Source organism: Callospermophilus lateralis, chromosome 6, assembly GCF_048772815.1.
Source record: "Callospermophilus lateralis isolate mCalLat2 chromosome 6, mCalLat2.hap1, whole genome shotgun sequence".
NCBI classification, from domain to species: domain Eukaryota; kingdom Metazoa; phylum Chordata; class Mammalia; order Rodentia; family Sciuridae; genus Callospermophilus; species Callospermophilus lateralis.
In genome coordinates this window covers 17,911,186-17,929,733 of record NC_135310.1, presented here as the reverse complement: position 1 = coordinate 17,929,733, position 18,548 = coordinate 17,911,186, and the positions used below count along the sequence as shown (strand labels likewise).

At 56.2% G+C, this 18,548-nt stretch overlaps 1 pseudogene; it reads left to right on the top strand.

Moving 5' to 3' along the window:
* Positions 1-4,439: 4,439 nt before the first annotated feature.
* LOC143402257 (protein unc-93 homolog A-like) lies at positions 4,440-18,287 on the top strand (annotated as a pseudogene).
* The last annotated feature ends 261 nt before the right edge of the window (positions 18,288-18,548 follow it).

Genomic DNA, 18,548 nt, shown 5'->3' with positions numbered 1-18,548 from the left:
CCCTGAGTGCAGCCCTCTCCCAGTGCGACAGCTGCTCAGGACACAGCCATCGCCCCTCCCTGTGCTTGCAAGTGCCATCCTCTGCAGGTCAGAGTCAGACGAGGGCTAGGGGACTTCAGGGGTACATGTCAGGAACACTGAGGCTGATCGGCTTCTGTGCGCGTTCTCCTGGGCAGAGCTGGTCACTCACGGCACTTCCCTGAAATTCAGAGCTCTCCCCAGCTTCTTGGCAGGAAGCCTGCTGAGTTAAGCAGAGATCTCTACCACTGGCCTCCTGGGAGCAGCCGGCTACCAGTGGTGGCAAACAGTGGCACCTAGCCGTGAAGTTGGTACCAGTCTTGGAAACTGGGGTGGGTCCTCATTCCCCCCAGTGTTGAAGATAGACCCCGAGAGTCACAGGGGCGAGCATGGAAAGCCAGTTTTATTTAAGAAACAGACAAACCAGAGATAGAGAGCAGGAGAGAAGTGAGGGCCCAGCTGGCTGCCCCTGAGAGGAGTCTGACTTGCCCCTTTGTGGGTCCCAGATTTCCTGTCCACCCTCCTCCTCTTTCTGTCTGCCTGTGTGCCCAAGACAGGGGAAGAAGAGCCAGGGGGAATCATCAGCCACTCCTTGTGCTGGGAGGTGCGGCTGGATCTCCAGGGGGTCAGCAGCTGTTGGGGTGGGGGAGTGGATCCCCAGGTTAGTGGTTAGCAACCCATTTCCTTTCTTTGGGATGAGCTACCTGTCCTTTGATCTGTTATCCAACATTCAAGGCCTCGGAAGTCCTTTCTGTTCCATCCCAGGTACTGGAACTCCCCTGGATGCCAGTTTCCAGGAGTGGGATGATTGTGGGTACCTTGGGTCATCTGTGTCAACCTCTTCGGTCTTGTGTAGGGTAGCCCTGGTGCAGGTTCCCAGCTCCTGGGCACACTCTGCCCATAATGCTGGAGTGGCATGGAAGCCAAGACAGCTTCTAGGTGCCCAGGTCTGCCATTCCCTTCCCTGTTCAAGCACATGTCTGTGGGGCTGCTGCTGCAGATGAGGGCCGTTGTCAGGGTCTGGGAAGACACGAGGAAGCCAGTGGGTGACCATGTCTAAACCTGCCTCGGGGATCTGGGGTGCTGGAGGCTTCTGTGGTAAGGAGCCTCCCAGAAGGTAAAGACGCTGCGCACTCTTAAAATCCCCCCAAACCGAAAACACAGCCTCTTCAACAAATGGTGCTGGGAACAGTGGAAATCCATCTGCAACAAAACGAAATTAAATTAAACCCCTATCTCTCAGCATGCACAGAACTCAACTCAAAATGGATCAGGGACCTAGGAAAAAAACCAGAGACTCTTCGTCTATTAAAAGAAAAAGTAGTACTCATGTGGCATTAGGCCCCAACTTCCTTAATACGACTCCTTTGGCACAAGAATTAAAAATCAAGAGGCAATAAATGGGATGGACTCAAACTAAAAAGTTTCTTCTCAGCAAAAGAAACAATCTGTGAGGTGAATACAGAGCCTACATCTTGGGAGAAAAATCTTTACCCCTCACACATCAGATAGACCACTAAACTCTAGGGTATATGAAGAACTCAAAAAGCTAAACATCAAAAAAACAAATAACCCAATCAATAAATGGGCCAAGGACCTGAACAGACACTTCTTAGAAGATGATGTATAATCAAGCAATAAACATATGAAAAAATGTTTAACATCTCTAGCAATTAGAGAAATGCAAATCAAAACCACTCTAAGATACCATCTCCAGTCAGAATGGCAGCTATTATGAAGACAAACAACAATAAGTGTTGGCAAGGATGTGGGGAAAAGGCACACTCATACACTGCTGGTGGAACTGCAAATTGGTGCAGCCAATATGGACAGCAGTATGGAGGAGATTCCTTGGAAAACTGGGATTGGAACCACCATTTGACCCAGTTATCCCTCTCCTCAGTCTATACCCAAAGGACTTAAAAACAGCATACTACAGGGACACAGCCACATCAATGTTTATAGCAGCACAATTCACAATAGCTAAACTGTGGAACCAACCTAGATGCCCTTCAGTAGATGAATGGATAAAAAGTGACGTATATACACAATGGAATGTTACTCAGCAATAAAAGAGAATAAAATCATGGCATTTGCAGGTAAATGGATGGAGTTAGAGAAGATAATGCTAAATGGAGTTAGCCAATCCCCAAAAAACCAAACGCCGAATGCTTTCTCTGATATAAGGAGGCTGATGAATAGTGAGGTAGGAGAGGGAGCATGAGAGGAATAGACAAACTATAGATAGGGCAGAGGGTGGGAGGGGAAGGGCCGGAGCATAGAGTTAGAAATGATGGTGGAATGAGATGGACATTATTATCCAAAGTACATGTATAAAGACATGAATTGGTGTGAATATACGTTGTATACAACCTGAGATATGAAAAATTGCACTCTATATGTGCAGTAAGAATTGCAATGCACTCTGCTGTTACATATGAATAAAAAATAATCTTAAAAGTCTCTCCAAACCTCCATGAAGCAGGGCCTGGGGTGAGGTGGTGAAGAGGCTCATGTGACCAAAGTAGTGATGTCGGAAGTGAGTTCCCAGCTAGGGGACAGGACAGGGAGGGGGAAGCTTGCAAAGACCGAAACAGGAGGCCAAGGGGATTCTGCATGGCGTAAAACGCGTCAGGAGTCCCAGGTCCTCCGTGGGGAGCTGGGAAGCAGCTGCTGAAGATGCTCCCAGGGCTGGTGGCCCATCCAGAAGATGGTCGGGGTCAACCTGAGCAGCCAGGCCAGAGAGCAGCAGTAGCAGAAGACAAAGTCAGAAGTCGTCCAGTACCAAGGACAAGTGCCCTGTGCATAAGATATACAGGCCAGAGTCGAAGCCACTGAGGTGGCTTACAAAACTGAAAAGAAGGTCAAAGTTCATTAACTGATTACAAGGCTGAGGTGGAAAGTCCATGTGATGCTGAGTATTGTTACTTTTTCCAGAACTAGGGCCTGAACCAAAGGTGCCTTACCACTGAGCCACATCCCAGCTCTTTTTAATGTTTTTCTCTTTGAGACAAGTTCTCACTAATGGCTGAGGGCCTCGCTGAGTTGCTGAGTCTGGCTTGGACCTGGTGATCCTCCTGCCTCCGCTTCCCGAGCCGCTGGGATCGCAGGTGTGCCACGGCGCCCAGCTGCTGCGGGGACTTTCTGAATTTTTGCAGCCTCCCTTTCCAAGGGAGGTCGAGGTGCAGAGAGGACATGGCCACCTGAGAACGCCCACCAGGGGGAACGGTTGAGCCTTTCCAGGGTCAGGCCCTGTGCACCATGCTGCTCTCAGTTCTGCACGAGCAGCGTCACCCACATGTGCTCCACATACATATTATCTCATCAAACTTTCATTGTCATCAGACTAAGCTTCCAGCACCTCATCCCCTTGACTGAGGGTCATGGTTTTCAGATGGTGGCTTCCCTCAACAGTTGCCACCACATGTCCCTGACCAACGCTGGAAGGCTCACTTCATAGATCCACACTAGGTAGAGGTGACCAGGGTCACAGAGCTTTGGGAACAGTCCGCAAGCATCTAGCTTTACTAACAAATGAGTAGCAAAGGGATTTTTCCAGCTTCAGCTCTGAGGTTTGGGGCAGACTTGCCCTATCCAATTCAGTAACTGCTGTTTGAATTTTAATTAACTAAATAAAATGCAGCTCTGAGTTCCGTGTCACAGCTCCACCTGCTGCAGGTCAGGAGCTCAGCTGTTGCATGTGGCCAGTGACTGCTGACCCGACCAGCACTGCTCGAGAAGGGACATGTCCAACCCCTCAGCTGAAGCTGTGTCCTGTGTGTAACAGGTCTTAGATTTCTTAGATAGTTAGAAGAGTGCTGTGTGGATGAAATGGGCCCATTGGGGTGCTCTGCATGTTGTAAAGAGTCCTACTCATGGAATCTTCTTAAATGGCCTCAACAGTGTAAGATCATCGGGTCTTTGCAATGCCAAGGCTGGGCCTGGGGTGTCCTCATATTAGCACCTTTTCAGAAGTTGAACTCGGTGCCTTGGGGTTGACATTTATGCTTTGCTTTTTAGGACAGAAGAACCTTCCACATTCAGCACTGTTGACAACTTCTTTCCAGGTAGAAGGTAGGTAACATGCACGTGTAGAATAGGAAGTGTATCACTTTGCCATGAGATCACACCTATCCAAAGTAATGTGAAAGTGCCATCGTGTCCCGGCTGAGAAGAGCCACCCGCACTGCCTCAGAGGAAGGGGTCGAGGTGAGATGCAGGAAGGTAAATGAGTAACACACCCTGGTGCTCCGGGGCCCAGTGTGACCAAGTTCATTAACTAGTAGCAGCCTTGACGCTAGCACACTGTGACTCAGAGGGAGGACGGCACCCTGGCTCAGGTGGCTTCCCTGTGCCGACTTGCTTCTTGCAGGGAGCTCCACCTCTATGTGCCCACTGCCAGTGGACCCTGAGCTGGCACCATGGAGAGAAGCCTGAGGAACGTCCTCGTGGTCTCCTTTGGATTCCTCCTCCTCTTCACAGCCTATGGAGGTCTGCAGAACCTGCAGGTAGGTGTGGGCCTTGGAACATGACCTTGACCTGCCTCCAGAGCCACAGGCAACAGATAGTGCAAGGCCATTTCTTTTGTCAATGCACCCTAGACTCTCTTCGCCCCGTGCCTCTGAATTCTCCAGAACAGACTGTGTTTTAATACAAACCTGACAGCGTCAGTCCTACTTACATTTCCACGGGCTGTACACTGTGTGACCCTTGGACAAGCAGAGCCAGTGTCTCGAGAGAGTGCTTTAGAGGACGATTTGCCTTTGGTGGTCAGAAGGAGACACAAGAAAAATCCTGAATTCCATGGCTCCCTGCCCCTGGCTTTGTGCTCTGTGCAGAAATAACAATCTATCAAACCTTGCTAGACCTCATCGATCCCATGCTGCCTTTAAGCAAAAGTGTGAACCTGGGCAGAACAGTCTTCCTTCTGAACTACTGATGGACTGCTTCCTCCTGAGTCCGAGTCATACAAAACCCCATGGTTTCCAGAAGGCTCTGGTGCTGGTGCCATGGACCTGGGTTGAGTCGACATGACTTCAAGTCTGATCTTTCACTGGCAGTTAGACCTTCAGAGAGTTCCATGGACTGGCAGGAGGCAGGCCATCGCTGTCCCTGAGAGCAGTTTGCTCAGTGTTGCACCTTGTGGCCAGGGCTGTCATACAATGACACCGTTTTGGAACTTCTGGTGATGACCACAGTCTCCCATGGTTTGTCAACCAGGTCAAGAAGTGGCCTCCTACTGCATGCCCAGTATTGAACCAGAGTTCAGTACTGCTCCAGCACTGCAGGAGGATCGGGAGAAGGGCCCTCTGCTTCCACGCAGAGGGAGGCCTTCCAGCAGCTTCTCTTGGTCCTCCTCCCAGGTGCTGAGGCTGGCGGGTGTCCCCACCTCCACACTTACAGGGAGCAGGGTGCCCATCCCTGCTGTTGACAGGCTGCTGGCCTTACGCCACTTACCTGCAGTGTCCTTAGCACAAGAGGGCCTGTTGCTAGGTTGGGGACCTGAGGTGGCCTTGAGCCCACAGGTCCTCGCACCCACACCCCTCCCCTGCCTATTCCTCCCCCTCCTTGACAGGCCGGTCTTGTTTCCACAGAGCAGCCTCTACAGCGAGGACAGCATGGGGGTGGCGACGCTTGGCACGCTCTACGGCGCTGTCCTCCTGTCCTCCATGTTCCTTCCACCCATTCTCATCAAGAGATGTGGCTGCAAGTGGACCATTGTTGGCTCCATGTGCTGCTACGTGGCCTTCTCCCTGGGCAACTTCTACGCCAGCTGGTACCCGCCCTCCCACCCCCCCACCTCCTGGTTTGCAGGACTCTGGTGGCACCTGACTGCGCTCCTCTGTGCTGGTCCCTTCAGGTTCTGCGGGAGGCTGACTGGCAGCCCCCTCCCCACTTTCCCACCAGGACTTCCCTGCCTTCCCAATGGCTCCCTCTCTTCCTCCTGACCTCCAGTGCTGACCTCTTCCTGGGATCTGTCCACGGCCCTCAGCTTCCCTTGCACCCCACGGGCTCCATGGCCCCAGTAATGGCAGGAAGAACCTCAACCTTCAGTTGAGGAGGGTGAGTCTGGGAGGCGTGGCCAGGATCAAGGGCAGGGATGCAGGGGCCACCCATTGCTCTCTGCAGGTTCACCTTGATCCTCACCTCCATCTTGCTGGGGCTGGGAGCGGCCCCCCTGTGGTCTGCTCAGTGCACCTACCTCACGGTCCTGGGGAACACGCATGCACAGGAAGTGGGCGAGCTCGGCGAGGACGTGGTGAACCAGTAGTTCGGCATCTTCTTCCTCATCTTCCAGTCCTCTGGGGTGTGGGGCAACTTGATCTCCTCTCTGGTGTTTGGGCAGACTCCCACTCAAGGTAAGGGAAGAACAGGGTGTCCCTGGTGACCTCCAAGAGGGCGGACAGCACGTAGGCACTTGCCCTTGTTCCCAGAGGAGGCCCTCAGCTGGCCCCAGCTGCAGAGTCACATGCGGACCCTGCTCCTCCAAGGACAGTCAGGGTCTGAAGATCCATCTCCACACGTTGCCCCCTCCCAGGGAGCAAGGGTCCATGGAGTCATGGCTTCCTTGGGGGCAAAAACAGGTTTGCCTGACTGTTTCCTATGGAATTAATCCATGGGCAGCTTTTTAAAGTTCTGTGGCCAGTCCTTCCTGTATCAAGAGGTGCACTCATGGCGGAGCCCTGCGTCACCTGCCTTAAGTGTCCCTTGCCCAGCCGTGATGTGGAACGTGACTTGCACACCACCGTGTGGAGGATCTCAGTCTGGCCAGAGGAGTTGGGCAGGAGCCGGCCCTGGGGGAAAGGCTCTGGCCTCTTGCTGCTGTCGGGTTGACCCTGTCCTGCAGCCTGGCCCAGCTCCTGCTCTCCCAGGTAGAGCCCAGCTTTGGGAAGCTGTAGCCAAACCTCCTGCTCTTTCCAGAGCACCATCATCACTGGCTACTGGCATCCCCACAGGGAAACCACAGGGGCTTGGTTCTTGCTGTCCCCCAGCAGGGAGGGCTACGTCTGGGCCCTGGCGAGTGCAGCAGCAGGCTCACTGGACATTCAGGCCTGGGAGCTGAGGGCAGGAACCCAGGGCACACATCCTCAGGGCCAGCGGGGTTTCCGCACCCACCGCCTGGTGCCCTCAGCTCTCACGGCCTTCCGTCCCTGTGCTGCACGTCTTGCCAGACAGTGCTGCGAGGTCACTGTCACGAGGCTGTGCCATGCAGACCCTGGACACCGACTGCGGTGCGTTAGGAGAGGGCACGAAGTAGCCAGGCCCACGCTGCGTGTGCTCTTCCCTGTCTCGGCAGAAAGTGGATTTGACCCTCTCCCTCCCTGATGAGGGGTCTTGAGATCAGGGTGTGCCTAAGGGTGAACGTGCCCTGGTCCTTGTCAAACAGCTGGGTCCTTCCACGTCCTGCCTCAGAGGCTCCACCACCCTGCGCCCTGTTCCCATTCCGTCGCCCAGGACTCTCTATCACCAGGACTCTCATAGGCTGTTTGCTCCTTGCCGCAGTCCGGCTGCAGCAGAATAAGCGGGGGGTGACGAATGACTTGTGTACGTTGATGCAGCAGGAATAGGAGCCGTTTATTGTAGGACAACCGAGGTATTTATACATTTTACACAGCTTATCTTAATTAGCATAAACTAGATACAGCAGTCAACCAATAAGGAATCTCCACACTTAATGGCTCGCTTTTGTTACTTTACAAACCACTCCCTCTGGCATTTGGCCAGGCGCCATCCAGACTTGTTTACAGACTTTAACATTTCTCTGGCAAAATAACAGGTGCCAATCTGACTTGTTTACAGACCTTAACACTCCTGACCCCACAGAGGCCACCCCAGAGGAGCACCCCGAGTCTTGTGGGGCTAACGACTGCCTGATGGCCACAGCACCCACCAACAGCACCCACCGCCCCTCCCAGGAGCTGATCTACACACTGCTGGGCATCTACACCGGTACGTGTCCTGAGCCCAAGAGAGTCCCACGAAGGCCAAGCCCAGCCGCTTCCTGGGTTGAAGAGCACCTTCCCAGCTCCTAAGTGGTCCGTCTCCGTTCAGCACCCCTGCCCTGTGTGGTCTGGAGGTCTTCAGGGGCTTCTCTTTGGAAAGCAGGCCTGTGGGCCAGCGCTACCCTGCAGGGTGCCCGTGACATTTAAATCTCTTCTCATCCCCAGAGCCCCATGCACTGGCCATCAGCCACATTCCAACCAATTAAATCCCACAGTCTGTTTCTAAGGCTCCCTAGCCACACTTGGCCAGCTCACTGGCCACAGCCAGCTCACTAGGCAAGCAGCTACCACAGACCCCATCCAGGGGACCAAGGCATTGAGGACCAACTCCATCCAGGTGACCCTGAAAGGCCAGGAAGGGTTGATGGAGGTGCGACTGGGGGGACACTGTGGGCTGTCTGAGACAGGTGGTCAGACTGGTCAAGGCTACTGTGAAAGACCCAAGGATAAGGGCAGATCTGTTTCCTGGGCAGATTTTCATATCCACCTGATGTGGGGATGCAGGAAAGCTGGGTGGTGACCAGCCAGCAGGGAGCCACAACCCAGAGGAGCAGCGAGGGGCACAGGCAGCATCTGGACAGTGAGGACAAGACCAGTGGGTGTGTGTGCAGACACAGGGAGAAGTGGCTGAGGCCAACCAGCCTGCAGGGATTTGGCTTGATGGGGCAGATGACCCTTCAGAGTGTACAGGGGACCAGATACAGGAGAGGGTCTGGGGGCATCTAGGGGCCAAGTTTGAGATCTCAGGAGGAGATGAGTTTTTAGGGAGGAAGAAGCAGGAAGGACTTCAGGGAGGACGGTCCATAGCCTGGGCGACTCAGTGCTCACAGGCTGGCCAGGGCATGGGAGCCCTGCAGAAGACGGAAGAGCAAACGGGGAGTCAGAGCACACAAGAGAGCAGAAGCAGCAGGGAGTGGGTGTGAGAGGGTCAGAGGGACCGAGAGCCTGGAGGTTCAGGAGCATGGCTGGACAGCAGAGACTGGTGACCCTCCAAGGTGTCTGAGGCCCGATGAGTGGCTGGGAAGGAGAGTGGAGGGTGTGGAGGGAGTCGGTGAGGAGCGGGCTGTGGCCTGTGCTTTCCCGTGGGTTCCCAGGTTCTGTGGGTCTGGTGCTGGGGACAGGGGTAGAGGTCAGCCAGGCCTGCGCTTTCCGCTTTCCCTGCATTTCCTTCCCTGTCCCCCACGGGAGCAGGTAGGCCCAGCTCACGGCAGTGTCCAGGCTGAGCTGAGATCACGTCCCTGCTCTGCACTCTCTAGTTGGACAACCAAGAGCAGAGACCATGGCTCCAGGACTCCAGACCTGGGGTGAACACCCTGAGAGATGGATCTGGGAGTGGACATTAGGCTCCTGGCATCCCCTGGTCTCAAGAAACTGCTCGTTCTGTCTTCACCCGGGGAAGGACAGAGATGTGGGTCAGTCAACGGTAACGCAGTATTCACGGCAGCAGGTGGTAGCAGGATGTGGCCACAGGCCGAGTGCTGACCCAGATCTAGAGGAGTGGCACAGACCACAGGAGACCACCTCAGCGCGTCCGTGGCTCGCGGCCCTCCTTCCCTCCTGCCCTGCACGGGTGGCACCCTCAGGCTATCCTTCAAGTCCTCCTTTGCCTTAGCCCCAGGTGCTGCTCATTAGATACTTGGCACCTGCAGAGCACGGTGACTTAGTGACCTCAGGCTCCCTGACCTTGTACTCATGAAGAAGTTTCTTGCAGCCAGTTTCTTTAGGGCGAGAGCGTTACCTGCACAACATCCCCCACCGCCTTGAGGGAACTGGGTCACATGGTGTCTGCACACACCTGGCTCCTAGCAAAGGTGTGTGGCTTCTGCATGCTGACCTGCCTCTCCCAAGCTCCCCGTCTCCGCAGAGGAGAGGAAACCATGATTTCCCCCTGATTCACACGCAGCCAGACTCCAGGCTTCCTCTGGAGGGGCCTGTTCAGCTGGGGATGCCAGGGAGCTCCTGTGCCCCACACCCAGCTGTCGGTTGGGCGAGTGGTGAAGGCCCTGATGTGGCTGGTGAGGGCTGGTCAGCTGCAGAGCTCGGTGAGCCTCCCCAGTGCCCCTTGGTCATGAAAGGGGAGGGGTGGCGAGGTCAGAGAGACAGAGACGAATCCTTCACACCAACTTCAAGGAGGGCAGGTCTGAGATACTCGCCCTGGGAAGGAGTCCTTGCAAAGTGTTCTGAGGGCCAGCGGTGCCAGGAGGAAGGGAAAGACCAGACTCCCTCCGTCTAGCCTGTGCCACCCACACGGGGTCATCCCTGTTGCCAGAAAGCCGAGAACCGGCTGGGAGTGAAAGGGACTCTGTGGAGAGACACCACCTGCAGCAGCTTGGCCCCACCCAGAGCAGGGCTGAGGCACAGGAGGGCGGGCCAGGGGCAGGCGGGGAGGAGGGGACTCATTGGCTCCTGAGGCCTGGCACCTGGGGGTCCAGGATGCTCCCTCGGAGCGGATCCCATCACTGTTAGAAACAGCAGTTTACACAGCAGCCCGTTGACGTGGTTCAGATAAAAGGCTGTGCAGCCCCTCAGCACTGTCCCTCCGCCCCAGTCTGCTTCTCTCCAGTCCTTCAGGGCACATAGGGACTAAATCCCCATGTCCCCCTTGCTGAGCACGGGTGGCGCATGGTCAGCACCTGGCTCAGCACTTGCTTTGTCTCTTCTTTACTGATCTTGGTGGCCTCTTCCACCTGGGTAATAGAGTTCTGTCCTTATCCCCTGCAGCGAACGTGACCCACTGTGATGGCATCCACTCCATTTAACCAGTTCCCACCAAAGTATTTTAGGTAAAAGATTCAAAATAAACACGAGTGTAGCACATGGTACCCTGATGGGACTTGTTTTCCTAAAAAGTCTGCTGTCGGTAGACATTGCTGCAGGAATTCAGACAGACGGTGGCCTGTTGTGTCTCCTGTGCCCGTGAAGACAGTGCGGGTCCATGGCAGGCTCCCCGTGGAAGCCTGGAGGCCCCACGTTGACCACGAGCAACATGTGTGTCTGTGTGGCTAGGCACGTGGGGTCCCAGGCTTGGCTGAGGTCTGGTGTGTCTGACGGCACCTGCGTCTAGACTGGGAGAACCTGTGGGAAGGCAGGAAGCGGCTGGGTGTGTCCTGTCCACACTGAAGCTCCCTGCCCCTCTGCCCCTTTCAGCGATTGGCGTCCTGGCCATCCTGCTGACAGCCGTGTTTCTGGAAGCCACAGAGGACAGTGAATCCCAGAACGAGGCCGAGACGAAGCCACCACGCCTTGGGTCCACCTTACTGTCAACCTTCAAGCTCTTCAGGGACAAGCGCCTGTGCCTCCTGACCCTGCTGCCGATGTACAGTGGACTGCAGCAGGGGTTCCTCTCTGGAGAGTACACCAGGGTAGGCCCCGCAGCAGTCATGCAGTCACCGCCCGACTGGTGCCCCTGCCCCGTCTGCACCTGAAGGGACACAGGGTCCCAGGGCCACCTACCCAGGTCCAGGGTGGGAACAGCCCATAGAGGTCCTGGCCCTGGCAGGGCTGAGCGTGTGACTCAGCCCCAAGTACCTTCAGACCCACAGGCCCTCTCAGGTCCTGGGTGGGAGTTGACATCCCTGTCCCCACCACACTCTGGGCATTATGTAACCTTGAGAGGACAACAATCAAGGCTGGACTGGCTAGTCTGGGTCACCTAGGCCTGCCCTCCAGGGCTTGGTCCTCCTGCCTCATTCCCACCACCCCGCCTCCCTGGCCGAGCTGCCTACCAGCACCATTGGGGCAGCTGCCCATTCAGACTGAATTTCAGATCAAGGACAAGCATCCTTGAGGGACGAGTGTGCCCCAGAACTGTCTGGTGTGGTGAATTGCGTGTGTCAGTGCTATACGGAGGGCAGTCTCCGGTGTGGAGGGAGGGTCTCGAAGGTTCCAAAGAGGCAAACAGGACAACCCAAAGTCCACTTGGCCTTTGGACACCCCAAAGCCATCAGGGCTGTCTGTGCCCCAGCCCAGGTGAGCAGTCTCCAGCCCTTCTCCTGGGTGTCTGCCTTGGTCCTGCCCAGGATGGCAGTGTGTGCTGAGGGTGCCCAGGGACTTCCTGTGACTGGCAGGGCAGCATCTCAGCTCCTGGCCTCTCCTGCTAGACCCCAATTTTCAAACCATCTTCTTCTGTCTTTAGGGCCAGTAGGAAGTGATGGGGTTGGTGGACGATTGTCCCTCCCAGTGCCGTGGGTCCATGCCTAGACGGTGACACTGGGCACAGAACGGGGAGGACTCCACGTAGAAGTCTGTCCACTAGCTCTCTTTTCAGCTGTGACCCTGGGGGGATGTCCCTACGGTCACGAGTGTCGTCCCCTGTGCTGGGCCTGCAGACAGGAGTGTGCCTGCTGTCCCAGGGCCAGTGGTTCTCAGCAGCACAGGGAGTTGGGGCTGGAGCCACAGAGGAGCGTGGGCCCTGCTGACGGCCCCCTGTGCTTCCTGCAGTCCTTCGTCACCTGTGTCCTGGGCATCCAGTTTGTGGGCTACGTAATGATCTGCTTCTCTGCGTCCACTGCGCTCTGCTCTCTGTTGTTTGGGAGGCTCTCCCACTACACGGGCAGGAGAGCCATCTACGTGCTGGGTAGGTGGCCCCCTCCCAGTTCGGCAGTGGAAGGGGGGGACTGCTCAGACAGGGGGTGGGGACTGATGGCACAGGTGCCACCCAGTAGCTCGGAGGCCCAGGAGCTCCGTAGAAACATTTCACCAGGGGCCCTAGGCTCACCCTCATGAGAAGCCCCTCTGCAGTCACTGAGTCTAAGTCCCCTCAGCTTAGGAGCCACCTGAGGTCCAGAGAAGACAGCCTATAACCCCCCAGGCTGAGGCAGCTGCAGTCCACGGGACAGGTTCTCTGAGGCAGGTTTGGAGCCCAGAGGTCCACCCGGATCAGGTGGCACAATGCCCCAGCTTGCTCAAGAGACCTGCGGTCCCCTCACACTGTGGTGACGGCTAAGCAGGGGGCAGAGGAGGAAATGTGGCTCCTCTGCTGGGGTCTAAGCACTGCGTGTCCTGGCCCCTCCCTCTGTCCCAGGTGCAGCCACCCACCTCTCCTGCATCTTGGCCCTCCTGCTGTGGCGTCCACGCTCCTCCCAGATGGCAGTGTTCTTCCTGCTCCCCGGCCTCTGGGGCATGGGGGACGCTGTCTGGCAGACGCAGAACAACGGTGAGTGAGCAGAGCCCAGCCCCTTGGCCCCCTTGCTCAGTCACTGGGCAGATGGCAGGGGAGTGGACAGCCGCTGGTGTGGCCGCCAGACCCCAGCCAGCCCAAGGCTCCGTCAGAGGCCAGGTGCTTGCGTGGGGGAAGGGAGAGGGAGCCCGGACTGTGAGGGCTTCTCACCGAGCTCTGGGTCTGCAGTATGTCTCTGAGTGTCTGTTCAGCTCCTGCTGTGCAGGGTGAGCCACCTGCATGGCCTGGTGGTCCCTGGGTGACCAGAAGCTGAGCAGAGGGGGAGGAGGAGAGAGGCCTGCGGGGTTTAGAGAGTGGGCCAGATACTGGCACCAGATCACAGGATGGGTGACCTTGATGCCAGGCCATGGGAAATGGTGAGGCAGACACTGGTGGTCCCACCCCCCACCCGGGCACAGATGTGGGACAGGACCAGAATGCCAAGGAGAGGTGACAGGGTCCAGGTGCAGCCCCACAGAGCTGTCCCCAGGGACCCCTGATGTACTTGGGGGACTGGTGACTGGGAGGAAGTAGAACACCCATGATGATGGCAGGAGTCACAGGCCTCAGTCCTCATCCAGTTCGGTGGCAGGACTGGAGTCGGGGGAAGCAGCGTGGAGAGTGGAAATTTAACTCGGCCCCCACCCCCATGGTTATGGAGAGAGCCCTGACCCAGACAGTGGAGCCCTGACCCAGACAGTGGTGTCCTGACCCAGACAGTGGTGTGCTGACCCAGACAGTGGTGTCCTGACCCAGACAGTGGTGTCCTGACCCAGACAGTGGAGCCCTGACCCAGACAGTGGTGTGCTGACCCAGACAGTGGTGTGCTGACCCAGACAGTGGTGTCCTGACCCAGACAGTGGTGTCCTGACCCAGACAGTGGAGCCCTGACCCAGACAGTGGAGCCCTGACCCAGACAGTGGTGTCCTGACCCAGACAGTGGTGTCCTGACCCAGACAGTGGTGTCCTGACTCAGACAGTGGAGCCCTGACCCAGACAGTGGTGTCCTGACCCAGACAGTGGTGTCCTGACCCAGACAGTGGAGCCCTGACCCAGACAGTGGTGTCCTGACCCAGACAGTGGTGTCCTGACCCAGACAGTGGAGCCCTGACCCAGACAGTGGAGCCCTGACCCAGACAGTGGTGTCCTGACCCAGACAGTGGTGTCCTGACCCAGGCAGTGGTGTCCTGACTCAGACAGTGGAGCCCTGACCCAGACAGTGGTGTCCTGACCCAGACAGTGGAGCCCTAACCCAGACAGTGGTGTCCTGACCCAGACAGTGGAGCCCTGACCCAGACAGTGGAGCCCTGACCCAGACAGTGGTGTCCTGACCCAGACAGTGGTGTCCTGACCCAGACAGTGGTGTCCTGACTCAGACAGTGGAGCCCTGACCCAGACAGTGGTGTCCTGACCCAGACAGTGGAGCCCTGACCCAGACAGTGGAGCCCTGACCCAGACAGTGGTGTGCTGACCCAGACAGTGGTGTCCTGATCCAGACAGTGGTGTGCTGACCCAGACAGTGGTGTGCTGACCCAGGCAGTAGAGCCCTGACCCAGGCAGTAGTGCTGGCGAGGCTCCCGGGGAAGTGGCAGCTGAGGTCAGGGATGTGGGCCTCTGTGCAGTTGGATGACTCTGCTTCCTGCAGAGAGAGTGAACAGGTTTGCAGGGAGGGCACTCGGGAGAGCAGGAAGCAGATGTTCTTGGGCGATGGGGGTGGGAGCAGGGGTGTATGTCTGGCTGGTGGTTGAAAAGGGCAGGGAGCCCTCTGGCCTGCATTTCCACCTCAGGGAAGGAGGGTGCCCCAAGCAGACAGCACTGTGTCTGGCAGATCTTGCAGTGACGGGATCACAGGGCCCCTTGGAGGGACATGGCTCAGAAAAGCCCTGTCAAGGGAAGACCTTGAGACGGCACTGTTCCACCCTTACCCAGGAGACACTGGGGGATTAGAAATTCAATAAAGAAAATCTGCAAACCAGCTACACCCCAGTGTGCCAGGTAGGGGACGGCTTTCCCCTGACACTTGGTATAAAAGTACACAGTCCCCTCAGATCCTGGACTGGACCCCAGGACAGGTCCTTTCCCATGACCCGAATGTTCTTCCTGTTCACGGAGCAGCTTCAATGCCAGCCCTGGGCTTCGGAGCTGGTCTCCTGACCCTCCCTACGACCTCAGTGGAGGCAGTGACTTTGGTGAAACCTGCACCACAGAGACAAATGTGATTTACTGAGTGACATAATCATGTCACATCTAAATTTTTAAATTTTTACTTTGAGACAGGGTCTCAGTAGGTTGCTCACAGCCTCTCTAAGTGGCCGAGGCTGCTGTGAACCTACAATCCCCCTGTTTCAGCCTCCTGAGCCACTGGGATTACAGGCATGTGCCGCCACACCTGGCAGGAGCATCCTCTAAAATACTTCTGCACTCCAAGTCAAGGAAGGAACTGGCTAAACAGCTCCACAGCTTCCATACTGTCACTCCCCAGATGTTTAACAGGATTGTAGTGAGAATGTTTGCATTTTTTCCTCCCTGAGGCACACAAACAATTGTGTTAATTCCTTTCTTTATATTGACATAGAACATACTCTCAGGCAAAAAAAAAAAAAAAAAAAAAGTCAAAATTGGGCAAAGTTACTAAGAGCCCAGGCATAACAAATGCTGAAGTCCAGTGAATGACTAGAACAAGGGACCCTTGGATAAGGGGTAGTTTCAGGTGGAATGACTTCTGTATTTTGTAGTAGGGTACATTGTTTTCTTTTCCAAACACGTAACTCCTAGGGGAGAACAGTTATTCTCATGTACTTGGTGATGTCTCCCGGAGTGTGTTTGCAGGTAGCCGTCGTGGCCAGGAGAGGCATTTTAACTCTGGGTCTCTGCTGCTGGCTCCCCTGAGCTCCCCAGACCTTGCCCTGCTCTAGAAGGCACAGCCCCCCATCCAAGGTGGTACATAGCTATATTCCCAGCATCTCAGGAGGCTGAGGCAGGAGGATCACCAGCTCAAGGCAGCCTCAGCATCTCAGCAACACCCTGTCACAGGGCTTGGGAAGACCCAACTTCTCCATGCGGGTGGGGACTCCCCTCTGCGTGGGAATATCAGGAGAGGGGGAGGAGCAGGGGGAGGGGGAAGGCTGGCAGAGAGACTAGAATGTGTCTAGGCAGGAGGGGGAGGGGGGTGTCGAGGCTGTCAGGATGGCCTCGTGCATACTGGGAAGGCTCTGCAGTGGCAGCTCAGGGGCTAAGGGTGGTCTTTGTGAAGAGGGTGGGAGAAGCAGCAGGCTGGGCGGAGCTGGACAGTGACCTGGAGACACTGGGGCAGGTCCTCATGTCATCTTATAAGCTGGCCTCCCAGAGGCACCTGCTCCTCTGTCCTGTCCAGAGATGGGATTCTAGCAGACCTCATGTAGGTGTGTCCAAAATCACACCCAGAGGGACAGGAAGCTGAGTGGCTGACTTTCATCTGCAAGCTTTTATCAGACTGCGTGAGTTTGCAGCAGCTGCCAGTCCCACCGTAGCCAGGGGACTTGACAGCACTCACGTTTGTGGGGGCCTGAGTTGGACAGCCAGTGTGGTCAGGGCTGCTGCCCGCTGAGGCCCGTCTCTGAGCTTGCAGATGGCCTCCCTCCCCATGTCCTCAAAGTGATACTTCTGGGAGTCTGTGGCCTGATTTCCTCTGCTGTAAGGACACTGCCCACATCTGATTAGGGCCACCTAGGTGGTCTCATTGAAGTTAGTAATCTCTGCCAAGACCCTGTCTCCAAATAGGAGCACACTCTGAGCTACTTGGGTTAGGACTTCAAAATAAGGATCCTGGGAGAGGTTAAGTGGTCCCAGCCCTGGGAAGACAACGTAGTCTCCATCCACCTAGTCAGGCCCTTCTGATCTATACCAGCCCCGTGGGGCCCTTAATCAGCACCGGTCCTGTGAGGCCACTTTAATGAGGCTTTCCTGGATTCGTATTGATCAATCTACCCCCATCCTACCAGGACACCGTGACCTATCCCCATCCAGGGAGCCACGTTACCCCATCCCAATCCTCGGCAGCCTTTCTCATCAGCACCGTCCCTGTGAGGACCTCCTATCCACACGAGCTCCTTCACCAGGCCAGGGGCCTTCCACCCCGGATCTGTTGGTGGAATTCTTCTGCTCTAAGTCCTCAGGATAACCCCCAAACATGTCTACTTCTGTGTGACCATTAAGAATGAGATCATGCCAGGCGGGGTGGCGCACCTCTGTGATCCCAGTGGCTTGAGAGGCTGAGGCAGGAGGATCGCAAGTTCAAAGCCAGCCTCAGCAGAAGTGAGGTGTTTAGCAACTCAGTGAGACCCTGTCTCTAAATAAGATCAAAATAGGGCTGGGAAGTGGCTCAGGGGTTGAGTGTCCGAGAGTTCAATCCCTGGTTACCTCCCTCCAAAAAAATAAAATAAAACTTTCATAGAATAAATTAAAAAAAAAAACACTTAAGATGTTAAGAAAAAGAGTGACTTAAAGGGAAAAATCCTCCAAGGATTGGAATGAAAATCCCAGATGTAGGAGTAGCCTTACTGCTGCCCTCTGAAAACTCAGCGCTTCGGTCCTGGCTTGGCCAGCTCCTCAGCAGCTTCCCAGAAGGTCCCTGAGTGAAGCAGCCAGGCTGGGCCCGGCCTCGCTGGCTCCTGGCTGGGGAGGGTGCTGTCCCTGGCCAGGCCTGGCTGTGCAGCCCCCTCTGTCGGCTGGGGTTCCTGGTCTGTAGGGAGGGCTGGTCGGAAAGTCCAGTTCTGAGGGGACTGGGCAGCGGCAGAGCGCTCTGTCGCCGACGTCCTCCGGGCGCTGGGTCGGCGCAGGTTTTCACGCCGCCTCCCCTTGCAGCTCTCTTTGGCACCCTGTTCGAGAGGAACAAGGAAGCGGCTTTCGCCAGTTATCGCATGTGGGAGGCCCTGGGTTTCGTCGCCGCCTTCGGCTACAGCTCCTTTCTCTGTGTCAGTGTCAAGCTCTACATCCTGCTGGGCGTCCTGGCAGTGGCCATGGTCTCCTACGGGACTGTTGAGTACCTGGAATCCAGGAGCCCGGTCAAGACCCTCACGGCCACACAGACCAGCCAAGCAGTGGAGGAAGAGACGGGGACAGCGATGTGACAGCAGTGGGCCATGGTGAGGGACTTCCACCACCCGAGTTCCAAAGGGGTGCGGCGAGCCAGCTGAACGCAGGGAGGCAGCCTCCTGAGCCCACAGAGGGTCTCCACACTCACATGGCAGATTCAGCACTTGCTTCCTGTCCGATGCTTATCTCCCAGAGCCTCGCACACCATCAGGAACCGGGCCGCCCTGAACAGGGCCATGCACACACCTGGACCTCCTGGGTAAAGAGGTGCTGGACTGCATTGCACCTGCAGTGCA